At 43.1% G+C, this 22,810-nt stretch overlaps 1 protein-coding gene across 4 annotated transcripts in view; it reads right to left on the bottom strand.

Moving 5' to 3' along the window:
- Positions 1-19,945, bottom strand: part of ZRANB1 (zinc finger RANBP2-type containing 1) — a 69,847-nt gene extending 49,902 nt beyond the window's left edge. The window contains exons 1-3 of one of the 4 annotated variants that reach the window (XM_084634132.1): positions 19,695-19,753; positions 13,839-13,923; positions 11,802-11,850 (exon numbers count right to left, since the gene is read on the bottom strand). The gene's annotated coding sequence lies outside the window, so the exon portion shown is untranslated. Of the gene's footprint in view, positions 1-11,801; positions 11,851-13,838; positions 13,924-19,694 lie in introns of all 4 variants that reach the window. The other 3 variants (XM_084634133.1, XM_084634131.1, XM_084634134.1) reach the window with 3 other exon arrangements.
- Positions 19,946-22,810: the final 2,865 nt, after the last annotated feature.

The following is a 22,810-nucleotide window of genomic DNA, read 5'->3' on the forward strand; positions in this document are numbered from 1 at the left end:
AAGCTTCAGACAATCGCTCATTGTAATACAAGGATACGCCTTTAAGTCTTCGCATGGGTCCAATATCTCCTGAAACCTGGCCTGAGACAAATACCGTCCTACTCAGGTCAAATGCTACACGGTGTGGTGGGGTGGTGCCCCACACCCATGCCAGATTGGGCTACAACAGGCCAGAGCAACTGCGCAAGGCGGCAGCCAATCAGGGCGGGCCTGTTAGAGAGCCAATCAGGACCAGTATTACAGCCAGCCAATCAGGGCTAGGCTAGGCCCTTTATAAAGGCTAACCAGGAAGGGAGCAGGCAGTCTGTCCCAGACCTTCATGGGGGAAGGTTTGTCTGCGGAGCAGGAGACCAGTATCTCGAACAGAGCAGTGCTGGGGAGGCTTAGGGGGAGCATAGTAGGGCTCTGGCCCAATACCTGCCAGACTGCAGGCCGCGATAGAAAGGGCCTAGAGGGTGCGAGGGGCCAGAAGGGAAGTAGCACAGGGACAGTCAGACAAGGGGAGAGAAGGAGGGCAGGGAGGCTGCCACTAGAGGGTCCCTGGCTCGGGAACCAGAGTAGAGGGTGGGCCTGGGTCCCTCCCTTCCCACTTATACAGTACCTGGGGGTGGAGAAGCGGCTAGAGCAGACTGCTCTAGAGCTGAAGAACCAGGGATTAGGACAGAGTGGAGGCAGCATGTGGAGCTCAGGGTAGGGAGCCTGCTCCAGCTCTGCCAACCCTCCCCCACCCCCAGCACCTCCCCACTCACACATGGTGGCGCTCCCCCCCCCCGCCGAGCTGTGTCTCTCACACACACACACACACACACACACACACACACCCCCAAGCACCAGTAACAACATCCCCCAGGCAGTCCCCTGAGCCTTCCCCCGCCCAAGTTTTAGTGAGGGGTGTATAGTAAAAGTCATGGACAGGTCACAGGCTGTGAATTTTGTTTACTGCCTGTGACTTTTACTAAAAATACCCATGATTAAAATATAGCCTTACTGATAAGTGCTCTGTATTCCCTCTCATGTCTGGCAACAAGTCAAGGAATTGTAGCACTGAGTCCCTATTGGAGTAATCACAGCAAGCAAACAAGAGTCTGTTAGTTTGTAATTTTCAACTGTATTCCTGATAATGAATAAACTTTCCTTCCAAACAAATCCCATTTCTTCATGTTTTTGTCTTTGGGAGTACATTTAGATTGTCCTTGTCTTGCATTTATATTAACCAAAGATCCTGCAGTTGGGTGTGAATAAAAGTACCCATGACCCCGAGAGGGAATTTGCACCTTTCCTCAGTCCTTTTGGCAGCGGGTGTCAGAGAGGAGAGAAAGTTTGCCAAAAGGATTTTGGTGTGCTCCAAGAGAACATTATCAATAGGTAAAACCACTCTAGCATGTCCTATAGTACATAAAATATCCTTTAACTTGTGAGAATTGCCCTGAACCAGTTCTACTGGAATTCCCAGAGCAGTGGCTACCTTTATCATAAGTTCCTGGTATGTTTTGTAATCCTCAGGAACCAGAGAGGATGACTCAGATAGTAGCCTCACCTGGTGACGAGGATGAACTATGGAAGGGTTGCACTGTAATGTCTGTTCTGTTGTATCTCTGCACCAGAAGGGTCACGCACTGAAGGAAACATCTTCTTACTGAGTACCTGACTCAGTACCAAGTTCGGCACCGGGCAGAGTATGGTGCCTTGATGGTGATCAAATGCACTCTGCCGCTCAGCCCAGGATCCCGGCCACCAACCCGGGGTCCCAGCTGCCAGCCCTGCTCAGCCCGCTGCCAGTCCCAGCCACTGGTCCAGGGGGCTCCGCTGCTGGCCTGGGGTCCTGGCCTCAGCCTGGCACTCTGCAACCGCCCGCAGCTGTCCTCCACTGGCCCAGCCTGGGGCAAGAGGCCACTGGGATATTTAAGTCCTCATTTGCTGCTTATATCAGGCCATGTGTGACACTGCACTGTGTTTGACCTTGTGCGTGCCCCTCTGTTGCCATTTTTCCCCCCATTGTAAGTTGAGGGGTACATTTGACAAAATGTCAGCTCCTGAGAAAGCAAAGTTAGATGTCTGTTCATTTCAGCCTTCTTGGACAGACATTTGGATTTATTCAAAAGAAGAACTGTGCCGTTTGTGCTTTCTGTTGTGAAAGTGCTGTGTGTTGCACATCAAGTGTTCAATGACATTCTGAAATGAAGCAAGAGAAAACCTTTCTTGACGAAGCAGACAAGACTGAATTGATTAAAAAGGCAGTAGCAGGATATGAGAAGCAAAGCAGTGTTTTTAAATGCTTAAGTGTAAGTAAAAATCAAGCTACCAAAGGAAGTTACAAGATTGCACAGTACATTGCAAAAAACAGATGGGGAAAATATATATATAAAAAAATATTTCTCAGCAGTTCGGAGGTTTTGTTCAATGATTTGCCAAATAAAGACACGATCATATCTAGAATATAAACTACCTGTCTCCGCCAGAACAGTTGAGAGACGCATAAGCAAAATGGCAGAAAACATTAACGAAAAGCAGACGAGACTGCATTAAAAGACACAGCAGTGTTTAGCGTTGCAGTTGATGACAGCGTGGATATAAACGACGTTCCACGTTTGGCAGTTGTTGCAAGATGTGCTTCTGATGAAATCCAAGAGGAGCTTTGTTGCCTAAAACCCCTGCATGGCACAACAAAGGGGTAAGATATAGTGGAAAGCTTTGTAAACCAATCTGAAGAATGAGGAGTTGACATCTGAAAAATATTTTGGAGACACAACAGATGGTGCTCCTGCCATGGTCAGAAAACAGAAGGGATTTGTAAAGTTACTTGAAGATCAAATTGGTCGCCCAACAGTCAAATTTCACTGTATCATCCATCAAGAAAACCTGTGTGCTAAAATTTCTAATTCAGAGCTTAATAATGTGATGAAAACAGTGGTGCAAATTGTCAATTGCCTTGTTGCTCTATCTGCTTTGACTGACTCCCAGAAGAGAGGGACAGTGCTTATGACATTCCACTTCAGAGCAACATTTGGTGGCTAAGTCGTGGCAAGGTTTTGGTGCGCTTTGTAAACTGTTTTGATGCAATCAAGGCCTTTTAGTCAGAAAAAGGACAAAACTACTCTGAACTGGATGATGACAAATGGCTGTGTAAGCTCATGTTTCTAATTGACATCACCGCTCACCTAAACAAACTCAACCTCTGTCTCCAGGGTACCGGGCAAATGGTTCTGGATCTTTATGAAGCCTGGAAGGCATTTGTTAAACTAGCAGTTTTTCCTCGGGATATTCGAACTTCGACTTTCCGCTACTTCCAACACATAAAGCTACCAATACATTGCACTGTCAGTGTCAATGAGATTGGAATGTACATGCAAGAACTGGAATCAGAATTTGACAGATTTCAAGATTTCCAGTGATTTGGCCCAATGCTTTCTTTTCTAATTAAACCTGGAAAATTCAACGAAAGCGACTTGAATTTGTCTGTATTTCAGTGGATGGGTGTTTGAAGATTATGAAATGCAGCTCATTCAGTTAAAAAGCTCAACTGTGGGCATCAAAGTTTGGAGATCTGCGAAGTGCACTTGAAGCTACCGAGAGAGATCATGGGGCCTCTATTCTGACCTTCTGGATGTCTCTGGCCAGTGAAATTTAACTGTTTGAAGAAAACTGCATTTGCAATGCTTTCAGCATTTGGATCTAAATACCTGTGCGAACAGATATTTTCACACATAAAATCTGTCCTCTGTCCTTCTCAGAGCCAGTTAAGAACTGATCACTCAGAAGCCTGTGTGCAGTTTAAAGTACCCAAATACATGCCAGACATTGGAAAACTCAGCAACGAAAAGCAAGGGCAAGGATCACACTAAACTGATAAGATCTGCATTTTAATTTAATTTTAAATTAAGCTTCTTAGACATTTTAAAAAATTATTTACTTTACATACAATAGTTTAGTTATATAATATAGACTTAGACACCTTCTAAAAACATTAAAATGTATTACGGGCACATAAAACCTTAAATTTCAGTGAATAAATGAAGACTTGGTACAGCACTTCTGAAAGGTTGCCGACCCCTGATGTAGAATGCCCCAGCAATGGAGTTGATCTCAACAGTACCAAACAAGGTGCTAGAGTCAACAACACTATATTGTTAGAGGATGAATGAAATACTGCGGAGTGCCTATGTGGAGCAGGCTGAGCTCTAATCTTGGTACCAGATTTCTTCCTATGAGTCTCCATTGAGGACCTGGTTTTCAAAGAGGAAGAGGGCTTTTTCTGACTGGAGGAACTAAGTGTCCAACTTCTTATGGTGTTTATGCAATACAACAGAACACCTTCTCTTCGGTTCCCTCCAAGGGGAATCCACTGTCTCAGAGTACACTCTGAGACAGAGTCCAAGCCTCATATATGATGTTCCTGAGTGGAGCACACAGCTGACACCATCAGGTTATGCCAAAGTCAAACTTCCCAAATCATCTTAGTCTTAAACCTCCTTCAGACAGGACACTTATGTCTGACATGGCTCTCTCCTGAACACTTTAAACAACTATAATGAGGGTTGCTGATGTACAGAATTACTACAGCCAGAACAGCACTTAAATCCCAGATATTTAGGCATACCCCAGGACTGAGCTCAAAGTCGAGAGAAAAATGTATATAAAACAAAAAATTGCTAAAAAATACCTCTCACTATGAACAACTAAATACGTACAGAAAAAGTAGAAGTATCTTTCTCTAAGAGAAAGAGTGTAACAAGCGTACACACACTTTGACTGATCCCTGCAGTGAAAAGGAATGAGGGGGTCAGGGTGGCTCTGGCCCTTTTTACCCTGGGCTAGGAAGACAAGCATTGGGAGGGCTTTTTTAACAGTTCCACCTTAAATTCTGCAGTGTATTATTCCTAATGTAATATCTGGTTATTTGCTCTAAAGGTGTGTCTGACATTAAACATCCATATGAATGAACAAGCAAAGTGTCAGCTTTCTGAAACAGAATCTGGAAATGTTTGTCTGCACCTTGTTTACACCTCTCTTACAGAGGGAATGAGAGAACAATGAAACAAGCCCAAATTTATCTACTTTAAAGCAGCATAAAGAAATCAAAGAAAAACGAGGCAAAGTATGAACTCCTCTGACAGTCTGCAACAAATTGCGTATTTTCTCCAAGTCTTCAATTATTCACATTCATGGTAAAGTCATAATTTACACAAACTTTTCATTTTGCTCAACAAGCATTCTTCAGTTTTTTGTTTCAAAATTCACTATAAACTGAGGAATGTACCTGAAAACAAAATATCAATGGCTACTCCAATTCCAGATCTTTTTACAATTACTATCTGATCCACGTTGGTGGCAGCCATTTTGCTGAAAAAATGCTGCAATCTGATGGCATTGTTATCCAAGAGCTCACTACAAGACTGAACCAGTTACCATCCTGCTTTTATAATGGTTGTACATTATACTTGAATTTTATACATAAACACAGTTTTTAAAAGGTTTTTTTGATACAATTAAGATTAAAGCAGGATTTGGAACTTTCGCATGAGACCAAGGGAAGACTAAACCAGTTCCCTGTTGTGTAAAGTTAACTTATCAAAAAAACCTTTAAATAGGAAATAAAATTGTGTTCAGAAAATTATAATCATTAAGATTTTACAAAAAAATAAAGCAGCTGACTTGGTTTTATATTTGGCTTGTTCAGAACTGGTGTCTTCCATGACATCACTTTCAGCAAGATGGCTTCCACTACTACTATGCAGAGAAAGGTCTTTTCACACAAAAGAAAAAAAACAAAACTTGTAGTTTGCCTTAATGGTACAGCCTGAAAAATTCCTCAGCTTCATCAGCAATGTCCTGTTCTCATGCAGAAAACAACTCTAATCAAATGCAGGATCCAAGTAATTTGATACGTATACACTGGTGTTGCTCCTGCATTCATCTGCCTCACCATTCTATGCCCAACCATTTTCTGGAGAAAAAGGAATACAGCTTGGAAAGCAGAGCAACAAGAGAAGATCAAACAATGGATATTATATTTACAATAACCTATATAAGTTATGCATTATGCCACACAAGCATACAACCCCCCTAGAAAACAGTGTCCTCACTTAATAACTGGTTAATAGTAACTGCACAGTATTGTTGCATGAAGTGTATAAATGCATTTGCATAACAGGTGATATTCTTTTCCACAACCGTCCTTCCCCAAAAAAAAAAAAAAAAAAAAAAGTGGCAAACTTCCTACAATTTGAAATGATGACATGATATTTTCCAATCCCTTTACATATCTACTAGTCTATTACAAATAATAGCCCCCTATATATTTACTGGCCATTAGTCTATAACCTAATATTTTAAGTTCTTATATGTTGAATAAATATTAAATATTTTTTTTAAAAGCTATGAACATTAAAATTTGTGACAAGCAAAGAAATTCTAAGTTAAGGGCTGTGTCAAGTTAAAGTAACACATGTTTCAAAGACAGTCTCATCATAGGACACTTACAGGCCTGAATTCAGATCATTTTAGATGTTCCTTGATACTGTAAAAATTACATCAGCTCTAAAAGAAGAGCTGCAATATAAATTAAAGCCCAATATTTATCTGGGAAACACAAAGGACTGATATGAGCGTGTTTCCTCGCATCACATATAGGCATACCATGCTATTCTTCAGCTTTGCCAGCTGGCCCCATTCTTGAGCACTAGCATTTGTGAGGTCCACACAAATCCTGTTCCACAAAAGAGTCAAGTCCAGGATTCTTGTAAATTGCAATATCCTGCTGGCAGGAAGCATGAGAGGATAGTATACCCATACAAAAGCATGCAAAACAAAACAAGCAGCTGGTCTGTTTATTTTCAGATTTACAAGTTCTCTCAGAAACCCCTTCATGTTGTTTAACAGTTTATTTTCTCTCTGAAACGTGTCAATATTGCATGTGTCCAAGAAGCCTTACTAAATGTTGAGCTATTAATGTTTAATATACTATTAGAAACTATTCTGAACACCACAACAATTTGCTGTTTCTCTCCATGAATCAAATGCTATACTTAACTTTTTTTAACTAAAATTCTTCTTTTTGTTGGTTTCAGAGTAGCAGCCGTGTTAGTCTGTATCCGCAAAGAGAACAGGAGTACTTGTGGCACCTTAGAGACTAACAAGTTTATTAGAGCATAGGCTTTCGTGGGCTACAGCCCACTTCATCGGATGCATAGAATGGAACATATAGTAAGATATATATTTGTGTGTACACACACACACACAAATAAGTTGGAAGTTACCATACAAACTGTGAGAGGCTAATTAGTTAAGATGAGCTATTATCAGCAGGAGAAAAAAAAAACTTTTGTAGTGGTAATCAAGATGGTCCATTTAGACAGTTGACAAGAAGGTGTGAGGATACTTAAGGAAATAGATTCAATATGTGTACTGACCCAGCCACTCCCAGTCTTTATTTAAACCCAAGTTAATGGTATCTAGTTTGCATATTAATCCAAGCTCTGCAGTTTCTTGTTGGAGTCTGTTTTTGAAGCTTTTCTGTTGCAAAATTGCCACCCTTAAATCTTTTACTGAGTGGCCAGAGAGGTTGAAGTGTTCTCCTATGGTTTTTGAATGTTATGATTCCTGATGTCAGATTTGTGTCCATTTATTCTTTTGCGTAGAGACTGTCTGGTTTGGCCAATGTACATGGCAGAGGGGCATTGCTGGCACATATCACATTGGCAGATGTGCAGGTGAACGAGCCATTTACAACACAAACTTTGCTTCTATACAAAGGAAAAAGGACACTGAACTATCTAAACTACTACATGCCACAAGGAGCCACAACAGTGGTTCCCTTAACCCACCCAACAATATTGTTAATCTTTCCAGCTATACTCTTAGCCCGGCAGAAGAATCTGTCGTATCTCGGGGCCTCTCCTTTTCTCCCTCCACACACAAGAACATAATACAGTTCTGTGGTGACCTCGAATCCTATTTTCGACGTCTCCGACTCAAAGAATATTCCCAGCATACCTCTGAACAACATACTAACCCACAGAATCTTTCCTACCAACACTACAAAAAAAAAAAAGGATTCTGCGTGGACTCCTCCTAAAGGTCAAAACAACGGACTGGACTTCTACATAGATTGCTTCCGTCAACGTGCACGGGCTGAAATTGTGGAAAAGCAGCATCACTTGCCCCATAACCTCAGCCGTGCTGAACACAACGCCATCAGCCGCCGCAGGAACAACTCTGACATCATAATCAAAAAGGCTGACAAAGGAGGTGCTGTCATCATGAATAAGTTGGAATATGAACAAGAGGCTGCTAGGCAACTCTCTGACTCCACATTCTACAGGCCATTATCCTCTGATCCCACTGAGGATTACCAAAAGAAACTACACCATCTGCTCAAGAAACTCCCTGAAAAAGCACAGAAACAGATCTGTGCAGACACATGTCTAGAACCCCGACCAGGGGTATTCTATCTCTTCCCAAGATCCATAAACCTGGAAATCCTGGATGCCCCATCATCTCAGGCATTGGCACCCTGACAGGAGGATTGTCTGGCTACGTGGACTCTCTCCTCAGGCCCTACGCTACCAGCACTCCCAGCTATCTTCAAGATACCACTGGACTTCCTGAGGAAACTACAATCCATCGGCGATCTTCCAGAAAACACCATCCTGGCCACTATGGATGTGGAAGCCCTTTACACCAACATTCCACACAAAGATGGACTACAAGCTATCAGGAACAGTATCCCCGATAATGTCACGGCAAACCTGGTGGCTGAACTTTGACTTTGTCCTCACCCATAACTATTTCACATTTGGGGACAATGTATACCTTCAAATCAGCGGCACTGCTATGGGTACCCGCATGGCCCCATGGTATGCCAACATTTTTATGGCTGACTGAGAACGCTTCCTTAGCTCTCGTCCCCTAATGCCCCTGCTCTACTTGCGCTACATTGATGACATCTTCATCATCGGGACCCATGGAAAAGAAGCCCTTGAGAAATTCCACCATGATTTCAACAATTTCCATCCCACCATCAACCTCAGCCTAGACCAATCCACACAAGCGGTCCATTTCCTGGAAATTACTGTGCTAATAAGCGATGGTCACATAAACACCACCCTATATGATACAACCGCATTTGCTCCAATCCCTAATACAGAGACAAACACCTACAAGATTTCTATCAAGTGTTCTTAAAACTACAATACCCACCTGCTGAAGTGAAAAAACAGACTGACAGAGCCAGACGAGTACCCAGAAGTCACCTACTACAGGACAGGCCCAACAAAGAAAATAACCGAATGCCACTAGCTGTCACCTTCAGCCCCCAACTAAAACCTCTCCAGCGCATCAAAGATTTACAGCCTATCCTGAAAAATGATCCCTCACTGACACAGATCTTGGGAGACAGACCAGTCCTCGCTTACAGACAGCCCCCCAACCTGAAGCAAATACTCACCAGCAACCACACACCACACAACAAAAACACTAACCCAGGAACCTATCCTTGCAACAAAGCCCGATGCCAACTCTGTCCACATATCTATTCAAGTGACACCATCATGGGACCTAATCACATCAGCCACACTATCAGAGGCTCGTTCACCTGCACCTCTACCAATGTGATATATGCCATCATGTGCCAGCAATGCCTCTCTGCCATGTACACTATCCAAACCGGACAGTCTCTACACAAAAGAATGGACACAAATCTGACATCAGGAATCATAACATTCCAAAACCGGTAAGAGAACACTTCAACCTCTCTGGCGACTCAGTAAAAGATTTAAGGGTGGCAATTTTGCAACAAAAAAGCTTCAAAAACAGACTCCAACGAGAAACTGCTGAGCTTGAATTAATATACAAACTAGATACTACAAAGTTTTTCTCTCCTGCTGATAATAGCTCATCTTAACTAATTAGCCTCTCATAGTTTGCATAGTAACTTCCAACTTATCTGTATATATCTTACTATATATGTTCCATTTTATGAATCCGATGAAGTGGGCTGTAGCCCACAAAAGCTTATGCTCTAATAAATTTGTTAGTCTCCAAGGTGCCACAAGTACTCCGGTTCTTTATGTTGGTTATTCTTCCAACATGGAATTTGCTGATTGTTTTCTTTTCTTGCTCACTACCTTTAGAGTTAGTGTTCTTTTTTATATTTTTCTGTGTCCACACTGGCCCTGCTGGAGTGGCAAATTAGCGTTAGCAAAAAGGATAACTCAGCATGAGCCTCAGCAGGGAAGTAAATTATACTATATGCAAACCTTCAGATTTCACAGAAAATAGCAACTCCATTGGCTATCCAAATAAGTGACCACACTTCTAGCATACTGATAGCGTGAACACGATAATCTCATCACATCAGCATTGAATCTCTGCAACAGCAGCAACTTTATATTATAATAAAGAAAGGAGGGATTATTGCAGAGCACAATCTAGAATTACGTTCTACATTAATATGAATACAACGAAGCAAGGAATTGAGCAAGTTAGTGTAGTTCACTTGTTTGTTTTAAAACAGATCATCTTATTTAAAAGAGAATGCAAATATAGTATTAAATGTTGCTTTTCCTAAATAAACTAACAGTTAATGTGTATATCTTTAGTGATTGTTTGACCTATATGTTTGAGGAAAAAAAATATCCTTTCCATTTTAAAAGAGAGCTGTTCTAAGCAAAAAACTAAGGCTGTCAATTACAGCAGACCCTTCCTAGAACACAGGATTCGGGATCCATGCACGGTACCGCGTTAACATGGGGACGGCGTTATAGCGGGGACCGCATTAAAATGAATTCCAATTAAATTAGTTAAAATTTGGGATCCATGGCCGCAACCGCATTATACATGAATTCGCACTATATAGACGCGTGTTCTAGCGAGGGTCCACTGTAATTGCAGTTAACACCTGCAATTAACTGAAAACAAATTTTTTAAACACATTAAATTGCATACCTCTGGCCGGAGAGGGAGGCATCAGCACTCCCTGCTGGTTTAGAGGCCCGTGCCTCCCGCCGGGCTGGAGGTAGGGGTGGGGGGGGTCACAATTTTTTCTCACAGGGGAGGGGGTGAGGAGTGCATAATTTTTTATTTTTTTTTTAGTCCAAATGGGGTCGCCAGCACAAAAAAAAAGTTTGTGAAACACTGCCACAGAGAACAGGGGCCTGGCAAGCTCAGCATCCCTGTACCAGCCTCACCTCCCCTGCTGCATGTCGAGGCCCTTAGGTAAAATCCACCCTTCCTTGCAAACAGGGGCTCACTCAGCTGAAGGGAGTTCTATAATAATTTATTATTATTATTCTGCATTTGAAAGTTCAACTTTCATCATAAAGAGATTGCACTACAGTGCTTGTATGAGGTGAATTGAAATACTATTTCTCTTATCGTTTTTACAATGCAAATATTCGTAATAAAAAATATAAAGTGAGCACTGTACACTTTGTATTCTGTGTTGTAATTGAAATCAATATATTTGAAAATATAGAAAACATCCAAAAATATTTAAATAAATGCTATTCTATTATTGTTTAACAGTGCGATTAATCGTGAAACTTTTTTTAATCACTTGACAAGCTCTACAAAAACAAAAAATGTTCAGAGTGCAGCAAGTGATCTGCCAACATTTCTCTTTGGCAACAAGTTTATATAGCACTGTTTTACTGTCTTTTAATATAATATAGTAAAACTTTGTAATTACACACTAGCAACTGAGACAAGCACTTCAGAGTTAAATATTATTAATCAATAAGTAAGCAATACAGACCCCCCCTTCTCTAAACTATTGTCCAATATCTTGAGTAGATTTGTCTCACCTATCAAAGGGCCAGATCCTTCTTCACTGAAGTCAATGGGTGTAGGCCCCTAGATTATTAATAAATAAAACTGAAAATTAGGACTGTCAATTAATAGCAGTTAACTCACACATTAACTCAAAAAAATTAATTGCAACTAATCGCAGTTTTAATCACACAAACAATAGAATACCAATATTTTGGATGTTTTTCTACATTTTCAAATATATTGATTTCTATTGCAACTCAATACAAAGTGTAAAGTGCTCACATTTTTATTACAAATATTTGCACGGTAAAAATGATAAACAAAAGGAATAGTATTTTTCATTTCATCTCATACAAGTACCGTGCAACTTACAAATATAGATTTTTTTTGTGTTATATAACTGCACTCAAAAACAAAACAATGTAAAAGTTTAGAGCCTACAAGTCCACTCAGTCCTACTTCTTGTTCAGCCAATCGCTAAGAGAAACAAGTTTGTTTACATTTACGGGAGATAATGCTGCCCACTTCTTATTTACTATGTCACCTGAAAGTGAGAACAGGTGTTCGCATGGCACTTTTGTAGCCGACACTGCAAGGTATTTAAGTGCCAAATATGCTAAACATTTGTATGCCCCTTCATGCTTCGGCCACCATTCCAGAGGAGATGCTTCCATGCTGAGGATGCTAGTTAAACTAATTTGTTAATTAAATTCTGACTGAACTCCTTGGGGGAGAATAGTATGTCTCCTGCTCTGTTTTACTCGTATTCTGCCATTTACTTCATGTTGTAGCAGTCTCAGATACAGGGGTGAAAGAAAGAAGACAGACTTACTGGTACAGGGGCCCGGCACTGGGCCCTTGTAAGGGGCGGGGCTAAGAGTCAGCCTCCCCCAGCCTACACCACCTGGGGCTCCGGCAGCTATTTAAAAGGACCCGGGGCTCCGGCCGCTGCCAAGGTAACAATGGCAGCGGTGGCCAGAAGCACCAGGCCCTTTTAAATCACTTGGCCCAGAGGCAGCTGCCCCTTCCCCACCCCATGTCGGCGGCCCAAGGAGGGGGTGTTTACCTTAGGCATGGGAGGGGACATTAAAGCCAAACCTTTATGAAAATTAAATAAAACCACCTCAACTTGTAAGCAAGCCAAAGCAAGTGCACTTTTTTACGGCAAATCACTCTAGCAGTCTGATATTTTGCGATTATGCTCACCATATTACATTACAACAAGGATTAGTTTAACAAAAATATGTTACAGGAAGTACCAAAAAATAGATCAGTTATTATGCTCGCTTTCCTCGAAGTTCCTTATGAGGAAGGCTGGAGTGATCAGTTATAGAACAAAAAATAAGTACTATGCACCTAATGTCCACACCTGGTCCTTATTCTGCAATTGCCTCTGTCTGTATTACATTGACTCCAGTCGACAATCTTTCATGATGCAGGGTAGGATTTAATAGATGTGGAATTTGATCCCTTCGTGCTTTTTTTAAATGTATTTAATGTTAAAAAAAAAACAGCACACACAATGAAATCATTTGTCCCCGAAAGCAACTGCTGGTTATTTGCCACGTGGGGAGAAGAAACTCATTTGGAGGCTGCAGTTGTCAGTTCAGGAAGTAAAGGCCCCATCCCACCCCTTTCTTCTTTGGATACATGCATAACCTGCAAGAATTCAGTAGAGACGAGGCCACCCCCAGCAAACTAATTTAAGTCCTCCAATCCTTATCCCACTGAGAATCGTAGCCACTGGATTCAGAGGGGCAGAGAGAGAGAGTATTCTCATGATCTGGCTCCCATGCCTAAGGTAAACAGAGCCATAAAGGGGCACAGTCAGGTCAAATTTACCCCAAAATTTAGGTTTTGTAAAGATAAAACTTCTACAAAACCCAAGACAAAATAGTAATTACCAAAATAACTGAAACTGGTGTGATTATGTAGTGTTATTCTGACAAATAAAATTTTCAGGATTTTGCAGAATTTTAAAATACTGTGTGCAGAATGCCCCGAGTAGTAATGTGCAATCTTCTGTAACCCCAAGATCCTTTTCAGTGGTACTATCTCTTAGTTATTACCTGAGCCACTAGCGATTATCGTTGAAAAGTCATGGAAGATGGAAGCGATTCCAGACGACTGGAAGAGGGCAAACATAGTGCCAATCTATACAAAGGGAAATAAGGACAACCCGGGGAATTACAGACCAGTCAGCTTAACTTCAATACCCGGAGAGATAATGGATCAAATAATTAAGCAATCAATTTGTGAACACCTAGAAGAAAATAAGGTGATAAGTAATAGTCAGCATGGATTTGTCAAGAACAAATTGTGTCAAATCAACCTAATAGCTTTTTCTGACAGGGTAACAAGCCTTGTGGATTGCGGGGGGGGGGGGGGGGGGAGTGGTAGAATCATAAAATATCAGGGTTGGAAGGGACCTCAGGAGGTCATCTAGTCCAACCCCCTGCTCAAAGCAGGACCAATCCCCAATTTTTGCCCCAGATCCCAAATGGCCCCCTCAAGGATTGAACTCACAACCCTGGTAGATGTGTTATATCTTGACTTTAATAAGGCTTTTGATACTCTGTCTCATAAACTAGGGAAATACAACCTAGATGGAGCTATGATAAGGTGAGTGCATAACTTGTTGGAAAACCATTCCCAAATAATAGTTATAAATGATGCACAGTCAAGCTGGAAGGTCATATCAAGTTTGCGGAGGATATCAAGCTGAGAGGGGTTCCAAGTGCTTTGGAAGATAGTATGAAAATTCAAAATGATCTAGACAAACTGGAGAAATGGTCCGAAGAAAACAGGATGAAATTCAAAGTACTTCACTTAGGAAGGAATAATCAGTTGCACACACACACAAAATGGGAATGACTGCCTAGGAAGGACTACTGCAGAAAGGAATCTGGGAGTTATAATGGATCACAAGCTATATATGAGTCAACAGCATAACACTGTTGCAATAATTCTGAGTTGTATTAGCAGGAGTGTTGTAAGCAAGACACAGTAAATAATTCCTCCACTCTACTCAGTGCTGATTAGGCCCCAACTAGAGTATTGTTTACACTTCTGGGTGCCACACTGCAGAGAGATGTGGACAAACTGAAGTCAGTCCAGAGTAGAGCAACAAAAATGATAAAAGGTCTAGAAAACATGACTTGTGAGGGAGGATTGAAAATATTTGTTTGTTTAGTCTGGAGAAGAGAAGACTGAGGGGGGACATGGTAACAGTTTTCAAGTACATAAAATGTTACAAGGAAGAGGGGGAAAAAAATGTTCTCCGTAACCTCGGAGGATAGCAGAAGCAGCAATGAGCTTAAATTGCAGCAAGAGCGGCTGAGGTTGGACATTAGGAAAAACCTCCTGTCAGGGTGGTTAAACACTGGAATAAACTGCCTAGGGAGGTTGTAGAATCTGCATCAGTGGAGATTTTTAAGAGTAGGTTAGACAAACACCTGTCAGGAATAGTCACTCTAGACAACACTTGGTCCTGCCATTAGTGCAGTAGATTGGACTAGCAGACCTCTCGAAGGCCCTTCCAATCCTATTATTCTTGTAATCTTCCTTAAAACACATAGGAAGTGTAAAATAAAAGCAACTGAAGAGCAATTTTACAGAGTGCTTTTTTTCTGTATCATGGTAAGAAAAAAAAAAGTGCTACCATTAGGACATTCAAAATATTACTAGCCATCAGAATATTTTATTTAACTCTTGTACCATTTTATTAAATTTTGCATAAATCACTGCAAAAATTATAGGACCATTTTAAATTATTTTCACAGATTATTTGTAATGGGATCTTATGCTGAAAAGGAAATTCTCTCTCAAGCCATGAACAAAAGCTCTATCAAGAAAATAAGTAAACAAGTAAGATCTTAAATTTAACAGAGCAAGTGATTCCAATATCTGGATTCCCTACATATCAAAACGGCAACTACTTTGACAAAAATGTATAAAAAGGAAGTGTTAGAATGTTATTAATACAAGTTAAATGTCTAATATAAATTATGCTTGGGATTGTGATTAAAAACAAAACTTCATCTTGTAAAAGTACAACATATTCAACTCAAACATCACCACAAACTAAGCAATTATCTGCTATTTAACTGATTTTACCAAGCAATGCCATTTGACAAGTGATGCAGTAAGGTCATCACCAGTTGTGTAAAACATCATAACTGATATTTATTTTTGCACCCATTCTCCCATCATTTGTAGCACCCATTTAAAAAGCTAAAATGAAGACTTTGATAACTACAGAATTGTTCCCTTCTAGTTTCCCTGTACTAGTTTATTTACTGTTTCCAAATACAACTAAAGTTTAGTTCCATTTTAAATTGTTACTGCACCAATTAAGATGCAGCCTACTTGTTTACAGAATTCTTTAGCAAATAGCTGGTGTTTTAGCAATTTGTTAGGAAACATGATACTGTATTAGTAGAATTGGTGAGAAAAAGAGTAAACTGGTTAGCTACCCTGCAGATCTAGCAGCAGTTTAATTATTGCACGAACATCAATGATGATGCAGTACAAAGAAAGATGATTTAGCATACAGTGCTATACAAGAAGAAATAGTTTAATAGTCATTGTAATTTCAGCTCTATCCAAAAGCAAGATGTGGGAGATGAAGATAGAAGAAATAATTAAAAAAAAGTCAAGCTGGATGCAGGCATTAAACATGGAGAGGACAAGTAAGTTAAGCTGATACCACACTAAGATACTTGGTAAAATTCACATGAATTTTAAGCATTAGCAAGGGTACACCTAACTTGAATATATTTAAACAAAACCTAAATTCCTACAGATTCAATATTTAAGCTAAAAAGGAAACATGTTAATGAGTATAAACCTGTAAACAAATACAGGTTCCTAGTGCGAAAGTAGGAAAGGTGGCCAAGATTGTTTCTTCCCAGTAAGAATCCTAAAATTACAAGCTGAACACCACAAGTCAGAGCTGCCTTGAATAGACAAATCTAAACTAACTTTGCTCTCTTCACCACCTTCAGAGTTGTGAGTCAGTCACTTCCTGATGTATCATTCTAAAATGTGCCATACAGAGACAACACAACTAATAAAATGCTTCTAATGGAGGACACACTCCATCTATTTTATATATTGTTTAAGGACCTGAGATATAAATTAAGTATAACTCATACTTCAAATTAAGGCTTTTCCATGATGAACTATTGTCCAGGAGTTCTAACATGCATCCATAGTCACTCAAGGATAAAATTTGGGTATGTTGTTTTGACCCAGAAGTATTTTTAACCAATGTCTCTAAAAGTCCACTTTGAGCTATGTTTCTGTATCAAGTGCATAAAAGGAGTGGTTTCTAACTATTTAGTGTTCCTGTTTACTTTAAAATACCTTCATTTTATTAAAAATGTAATATTGTAGACCACTCTCCAATAACGAGGGACCAGTGTATTTGCAAATCCAGGGGCTGAGAGGGGACCATGGTTTTTTCATTTAGAGAAGCGGCTACCAGCATTTCAACAAATCCTTTCTTCAAAACAATTACACTATATAGCTGAAGCTTCCAAAAGCCTGTGAGCTGAAACAGATGCAGAAATGTTATTCCAGTCCAGCACTGTGACAAAACTAAATTTTATGATTTTACATCAACATGTATAAGTTAAAAACATCTGCAGATATTAGACTGCAGACGAGGAGACACCAACTCAGTTACTGGTCTCCCACTTCCATAGCTAGAAGATGCTGGGGGATGACTCATGTTACTCTACCATACCGCAACCCCACTGGATGATTACTGAACAATACTAATGCGTTTCAATGTCCTCTTTCACCATTATCGAAGTCAATTTTGAGTCTCTAATAGTTTAAGTGCTGAATAAACCAAAGGAAGAAGTGCCTCCTGAATTACACTTTCGGGGTTCTGAATACAATTATACTAACAAAAAAAAAAGGTTAATTTCTGCAGTGGACAACTCTGCATGCAACTGATATCGCACACAAAAAAGCTGAGAGGTGAGAATTAGTGTATGCTGTCACAAGACAAATTACTGTGTCCCTAAATACACATCTGCATACTAGATTAACTGCTTAAAGATTCACATTTTAAAGATTCAGGTATTGTTCCAATAAAAAAGAAACACTACTGTTCAAAATGGCAATTCTCAAAAATTCTAGAACAGTTATTTTCTTCATTGATATCACTGAAAGTCACCGTGCTAGTAAAAAGGTCTTAGCAGCTGTGTTGTGTCTGCCAGGCAGGAGACCCAGATTCTACATCTGCAATCATATTAACACCATCTAGTCCTGAGGAGGTAGCTGGGACTAATCAGGATGAGGTGTGTTCAGAATCTGGATTGAAGAATGAGAGACAGTGCCTTGCATCACTCAAAGTTAACCACCTACAACTGTTCACAGAGTTGCATTAACGCACCCCAGAGAGGGTTGTATAGTTCATCTTTATCAGCAAGCTTGTTGGTACCATGTAGGGCTTTGAAGGTAGAGAAGGTCCTGAGGAGCCCCCCTCAAACTGAATATCAGAAGATTATCTTATAGTCTATTAATAAGAACGATTTCAGTTAATAAATTAAAAAGAATTCAGAAATATTTCAGATCCTGTTTGGACTATGGTTTATCTTCGTACATCACCACCACAAATGCTTTATACGACTTGGTACTATATGTTCAACATTAACTATGGATAACCTACTGTCTATAACACATGTGCAAACAAGTAATTCACAACATGCAGGCGGTTTCTGTAGTACAGAAGTAAAGACTTGTCTAGAAAAAAAATGGGGGGGGGATAAACGGGAGTCAGGAGACCTATGATCTCATTCCTGTAGATCTCGGTACTGCAGATGTTTGGAGAGCAGCAAAATAAGGAGAGTTTCCTGGCTCTCCCTGTTTAACAGTCTTGTCATTTGAATATAGCTTTTAAATTGTCTGATATAGCGCTTTTGGGTGTAGTGATAAACTCTGCATATAGCAGTGTACAAATAAACCTTCCTTCAGGGAATGGTTACTGCAGAAGCAAATTCCTGATTTCCAATGGAGAAGTGAACACTATTCAAACTAGGATACAAGTTAATGGAGACACAAACAATAAAGTAAAAACAAGATTTAGATATTAATACGTGGAATTCAAAAGCCTTACGGGCAGAAGATGCACTATACGTCTCCGTTTAAGTAAGCTGGGGTCATCCTCCGACTATAAAAACACCCAACCTAGTTCACGTCGCAAGTATTTCTACACCAGTAAACAAACAAGCCAACTGCAGTAGCACCGTCTCTCCGGAGCGGGTGCATGGATCCCCTCAGCAGGCCGTGACGGAGGGCGGCCAGGGGAGGACATGCAAGCAACGTTCTCACCCTTTTCCACACCGTGACTCCATGTTACGGGAGAAAAAGTTTCAGGAGTCCCCCCGAACCACAAGGAAAGGGAAGGCGGCCGCAGCCCCCCACAACTCAACGCACGGGCTACGACCTGCCCTGCCAGACCTGAGGGGAGGCAGCCCCGGCTCAGCCCGCAGCCCGAGCAGCGCTGGCTCTGGGGGCGGGATGGGACTCCCCTAGGTCGCTCACGGTAGGGAACCGACTAGGGCAGCAAGGGCCCTGCTGGGGGAGGGGCCGATTAGCGCCCCCCCCCCGATCGTTAAAGGGGCGCGAGGAAAGGGGGAGGAGCTAAGAAGGGGGCACCCAGCGACAGGAAGTTCCGTCCGTGGCGATGATCCCGGGGGGGAAGGGGGGGGGGAGGTCCCTGGCCTAAGTGTCCCGCAGGGCTGGGAGATTTCTCCCCAGAAGGCAGCCAGGCGGCTGGGGGAGAGAGGCCCCCCGCCCCGGGTGTCGGTGGGAGAGCGGGGCCTTGGGCGGCAGTTTCCAAAGGAGCCGCCGGTGGGTGGCCCAGAGGGGAATTGCTCTTAGTTGGGGGGGGGGGGAGAAGGTTGCCTTACCCCGCAGCGCCGCCTGCTCCCGGATCCGTCCCTCAGACACTAGTCGGTGCAAGCAGCCCCCCGCGCCCCCCACCAACCCCCCGCCCCGCTGGCTGCGGCTCCCCGCTCAGGACATGGTCTCTCCCGGCCTGGCTAGCTCGCTCGGCCGCGGGCGCTCCCACTCGGCGCAGCCGGGGGGGATATGCAGCCCCAGACTCCCAAATCCTCTAATGGCGGCGGCTAGAGCGGCCCAAAGCAAAATAAATCCCCATACGGCAGAGGGCTCTCACGTCAGCGAGCCCGCACCCCTGCGGCATGCTCATTGGTGGAAAGCACCCCGTCCGCCTAGCCAATGCGAGAGCGCCTCTTTGGGAAGAACCGGTGATGTCATCCCCTGCCTCTGTGAGGATGCGGGTGTTCTCCCCTCCCCCATACACAACCGGAGAGCGGCTCTTTCTCCACCCACCAGCCCGGAGAGAGAGCCCCGCCTTCTCTCAGAGAGGCAGACCCTCCCCTCCCCCATCGGCTCCTCCCCCACTAATTCACAGAGCTTCTCCCTCTCCCTGGCCTGGTCCCACCGGAGGACCACACATCGTGTAAGAAGAAAAGGAGGACTTGTGGCACCTTAGAGACTCGCACATTTATTCGTTACAGCTACAGCTCACTTCATCGGATGCATCTTGTAAGGTTGCCAGTTTTGCTAGGACCTGTTCTTGGAGGTTTCATCACACCACATAATCTTTAATTAAAAATTAATCTTTAATCCCTGGAGGCTCCAGGAATAATCCTGGAGGCTTGGCAACACTGCATGATGAGACCCTATCTCCAACAGGGGAGCAGCCCCCCAGGAGATCTCACTCCCACCCCTCCAGCTCACAGTTCTTCCCCTCCACCAGGAGACCAGCCACACTAGAGACCCCCCCACCCTTCCGCTCCCCCAAGGACACAGAAGACCCCCCTTCCCCCCGTAGTGGAATGTAAACTGTATTATCCTGTTCAGCAACTAGGTAGGCCACATATAACACTTGATCTGAGCATGGAACAGATCTAGCTGGTGGTGAATTAAAGTGCCTTCAAGCAAACACATCTCTGGTGTACCTGTTTGGGAAAGAAGCACTGTAGCCAGTCCATATCTGGTACAAGAGCCTGAACTGCTAATAGCAGCCCTGCAGCCTACTGTGTACAAGGTGAACATGACACCACCCTACCCATCCACTACCCCAGTGTGCTTCCTCCCTCCCGGAGGAAACCACACAGGAGACTCTACCCCAGAGTCCTCTTTGTCTCCTAAGGGACAACATCAGAGGTTTTCAGTTCCATTAGGATCACAAAGAAGAGACCCAGCTCTTTCCCCACAGACCCAAAAAGTGCCCGCTCTTTCCTTCTAGACCAGAAATGAGCACCATCCTCCCAATGGTCCACAGTGCCAGTCTCTTGCTAGGCCTCAGAGCCTTGACCCTCACCAAAGTGGTCTAAAAAGGAGCTGTCACCTCCCTTTCTTTCTCTGCCACTCACGGACCCAGGGGAAACAAAGAGCCACATCACATTTTTCCCAGGAGCCAGAGGGAAATCCCTGGAGGGTGAGGGAATGCAGATGATTAAATCAAGATATTTTGTTTACCAGAAAGCTCTAGGATTGCCAATTCTGACTGAAGCTATTCCATGAGATTTTTTTCCCCCAACATGACGTAATGTCATTAATTGTACTGTACCTATTACAGTCTCCTGGATTGCTTTCAGTAGTCACCAGGAGATAGATGCCGATTCCAGTAGACTCCAAGCCACTCCGGGAGTGTTGGCAACCCTAGTGCTAATGGGTATAATGTGTTCTCAGTGGATTTAGTCTAGTAACTTTCTCTTCATAAGTGTAATATATCCCATCATGAGGCAGATTTGTTGCCAAGCTGTTCAGCTATGTCTTCATGCTTACATAAGTGCTGGACCTGTGTTATACATCCTAATCATCATTGGTACAAGCTTAGCCACTGGAAACAATATCAAGGCTCTCACAGTCAACACGTACCAGGTCAGATATGTGTATTATAAAATTAAAAATCATAGCTGTCAAGTGAATGACATAAAATCTACTTCCAAAGGAGATTCTCCATGAAGAAGAGGAATAGTTTCCAAAGCCTCGTGCAATGGCAGATAACCACCCCCCTGAAGAGTGTCTTTGTTAGTGCTGGGGTACTCTGTCCCTCTCAGACCTCTGGTAATATATTCTGTGTATCACAAGTCACACACTATAAACCTGGCAGGGAAGTAAGGAGGCGAGCGGCAAGCCAGCAGCAGGGTGATGAGGCGGAGGTGGGGGGAGCCATGCGGGGGTGAGGAGGTGGGCAGGGTGGACCTGGCAGCGGAGTAAGGAGGCAAGCAGCAAGCCAGCAGCAGTGTGAGGAGGCAGGCAGCGGGGAAGGTCTGGCTGCAAGCGGGGGAGTGAGGAGGAGAGCAGTGAGCCAGCAGCGATCGGGGGTTCTCTCAGCGGGTAGGGGGGTGTTTGTGGCAGGGAAGTGAGGAGGCAAGTGGCAGGTGTGGGGGGACACAGTAAGCCAGCAGCAGGTGCGGGGGTGAGGAGGCGAGTGGAAGGCGCATTGGTGGAAGGCCCCAAGCCCCCCCACTTGCCCGGAGGAGCCCCAGGCCAGCCACAGCCATGCCTCCCCTCCCCAGACCCAAGCCGCTCCCGGGGAAAAGTGTCTCTTCAAAGATGCTTTTGCTAGGCCCCAGGCAGGTTCCGGGGTGGCTGAGGAGGTGGTACTCAGTTTCCTGGGTTTCTCAGTAATCTACCTGGAGTCTGAAACTGAATAGCACATACTGCCTCCTCGGCCACCCCAGAACCTCTTAGGACATAATAAAGTAAAAACTTTGCCACCAAACCCAGCGCCACCTATTATACCTGCCACCCATGGGTGGCAGGAGTGGGTGACGAGGGGAGCTGCAAAGCAAGTGCAGGTGGGGGCAGTCCCAGGTGCAGATCTCCGGTGCTGACTGCGAGCTCCAGCGGGTGCTGGCCCTGGGCACCGACCCTCAGCCCAGGTCATGTGGCAGCAGGCACAGACCCCCAGCGCCAGCCCCGGGTGCTGACTTCCGGCCGTGTGGCAGCAGGCACCAACCATGGAATCTTGCAGGTGCTGACCCAG

This window comes from Lepidochelys olivacea (assembly GCF_965140295.1).
Source record: "Lepidochelys olivacea isolate rLepOli2 genome assembly, chromosome: 7".
In the NCBI taxonomy this organism is placed as follows: Eukaryota; Metazoa; Chordata; order Testudines; family Cheloniidae; genus Lepidochelys; species Lepidochelys olivacea.